The sequence below is a fragment of the Engraulis encrasicolus genome, chromosome 20 (genome assembly GCF_034702125.1).
Source record: "Engraulis encrasicolus isolate BLACKSEA-1 chromosome 20, IST_EnEncr_1.0, whole genome shotgun sequence".
In the NCBI taxonomy this organism is placed as follows: Eukaryota; Metazoa; Chordata; class Actinopteri; order Clupeiformes; family Engraulidae; genus Engraulis; species Engraulis encrasicolus.
In genome coordinates this window covers 13,405,253-13,407,752 of record NC_085876.1, presented here as the reverse complement: position 1 = coordinate 13,407,752, position 2,500 = coordinate 13,405,253, and the positions used below count along the sequence as shown (strand labels likewise).

The window sequence follows — 2,500 nt, the reverse complement described above, 5'->3', positions numbered from 1 at the left end:
GAAGAGGGGAGGGGAGGAGAGGAAGAGGGGAGGGGAGGAGAGGAGAGGGGAGGGGAGGAGAGGGGAAGAGAGGGGAAGAGAGGAGAGGAGGAGAGAGGAGAGGAGAGAGTAGATGTGAGACAGGAGAGGTGAGGGGAGATGACAGGAGAGGGGAGAGGAGAGGAGAGGAGAGGAGAGGAGAGGAGAGGAGAGGGGAGGGGAGGAGAGGGGAGGGGAGGAGAGGAGTGAAGAGGAGAGGAGAGGAGAGGAGAGGAGAGGGGAGGGGAGGAGAGGGGAGGAGAGGAGATGAGTTGTATGGGTTATACGATATAGGAAGGAATGGGAAAGAGAAGGGGATAGAAGGGGATAGAAACTGAGGAGAAGAGAGAGATGGAGAGGAGAGAGAGGTGTGGGAGAGAATCTAGACATGAATCAGTAGCAGTAGGGATGATTTGGGGAAGGGCACGAGAGAGAGAGAGAGGTATTGATGAAGTGATGAGAGGAGAGAGAAGGGGATATAGAGAGAAGAGAAAAGAGAGGGAACAGATGGGGAAGAAGAAAAAGGGGAAATAAACAGATGAAAGATTGAGAGGTGGTGGAATGAGATGACGAACGGAAAAGGAAGGGAATAGGGACGTTCAGAAAAAGAGAGGATGAGAAGGACAAGAACAAGACAGGTGGAAGGAGGAGAAGAAGAGAAATAAGCGAGGCATATCTACAAAACAGAAGAGGAAGATATCAGAGGAGGGAGCTTTTAACACTCATTTATTTCATATCATTGTCAGCAGAAGACAATGGGAAGGGAAGGGAAAGTAAGGAGGGGGCCGGGGAAGAGTTGAGGATGAGAAGAGGAGAGGAAGAGAAGGGACGAAAAGGAAAAGGGTAGCGATGCGAGGCAGAACACAGAGAGGCAGGAGCAGCTCTGTGATGCAGAGACAAGAGAGTGGCGGAAGATGAGAGAGAGAGAGAGAGAGAGAGAGAGAGAGAGAGAGAGAGAGAGAGACAGAGACAGAGACAGAGAGAGAGAGAGACAGAGAGACAGAGAGAGAGAACGAGAAGAGAGAGAGAGAGAGAGAGAGAGAGAGAGAGAGAGAGAGAGAGAGAGAGAGAGAGACAGACACAGACACAGACACAGACACAGACACAGACACAGACACAGAGACAGAGACAGACACAGAGACAGACACAGAGACAGACACAGAGGATGGAGAGACAAAATACAAGAGAGGGAAAGAGATAGAGATAGAGAGAAAGATAGACAGACGGAAAAGAGAGAGAAAGAGGGGAGAGAGAGAGAGAGAGAGAGAGAGAGAGAGAGAGAGAGAGAGAGAGAGAGAGAGAGAGAGAGAGAGAGAGAGAGAGAGAGAGAGAGAGAGAGAGAGAGGCTGTGCTCCAGAGACAGTGGCAAAGGACTAAAGAGAGATGGAGTGCCTGATAGAGGCAGACAAAAGTATTCCGAATGGCAAGCAGTGGGAGTGAATGAAGAGAGTGGACGGTAGCGGTGTAGAGGGGAGGGGGAGGGAGAGAGGGAGGGAGGGAGGGAGGAGAGAGGGAGGGAGGAGAGAGGGAGGGAGGGAGGGGGGAGAGACAGAAAAGAAGAGAGAGAGTACAAGAGAGTGGAGGGTGGAGGGGTAGAGGGATGAGAAGGTTTTTGAATGGGCGAGGGTTTGTGCGTAGGCGTGTTTATTACAATATGACAATATAATGGGTATGCATGTTCGTGTGTGTGTGTGTGACAAGTAGAGTGAACAACTGTGGGATGTGGGACGTGTGTCGGCTTTCTGTGTAAGACACAGAAGGAAGGAACGGAAAATGACAGGAAGGGAAGCGACTCATTTCTTTCTTCCTCTCTTGTGTGTGTGCGTGTGTGTGTGTCTCTGTGTGTGTGTCTGTGTATGTGTGTGTGTGTGTGTGTGTGTGTGTGTGTGTGTGTGTGTGTGTGTGTGTGTGTGTGTGTGTGTCTGTGTGCTGTTGCGCATACAAAGTGCATGTGTCTTCTTGCATGTGTAAGACAGACAGAGGGAAACCATCTGTGTGTGTGTGTGTGTGTGTGTGTGCGTGCGTGCGTGCGTGCGTGCGTGCGTACGTGTGTTTACGAGTGAATGCGCAGATTTATATCGAACGAACAAACAAACACGCAAGATGGTGCTGGGGAACATTTCATGGGAAATCTTGCGTTCCTCCATAACACTCTAATAGCGCGTGTCTATTTACGAGTCATTGGGACAGATCACGCCATGCAGCATGATGATGAAATAGCAGAGAAAAACAGAAGGGAAAAAAAACGACGAAGAAGACAGGTAGCGAAGAAGAAAAAAAAGACCTGATAAATAAGAACAGACTTGTGAGAAAAGAGAATCTCAGATCTGCTCCGAGGCTAGGGAGACTCCTGCCGTTAAAGAAAATAAAGAAATAAAACAGGCTTTTTTAAAAAGGGGTTGGAGGGTGATAAGACAGACAGCGTGAAGTGAAAGAGATGGAGAGGGAGAGAGAGATTTTTTTGTGGTAAATTTCGACTGAG

General features: G+C 49.2%; 2 protein-coding genes across 2 annotated transcripts in view; both read right to left on the bottom strand.

The window, feature by feature from the left end:
• The window catches only part of pvrl2l (PVR cell adhesion molecule related 2 like), a 241,666-nt gene that overhangs the window by 82,480 nt on the left and 156,686 nt on the right, over positions 1–2,500 (bottom strand). The gene's annotated exons all lie outside the window — the stretch shown is intronic.
• LOC134436755 (keratin-associated protein 10-7-like) overlaps positions 1–2,500 on the bottom strand; it is a gene marked incomplete at its 5' end in the record, with an annotated part of 18,843 nt that overhangs the window by 15,890 nt on the left and 453 nt on the right. The window lies entirely within an intron of this gene.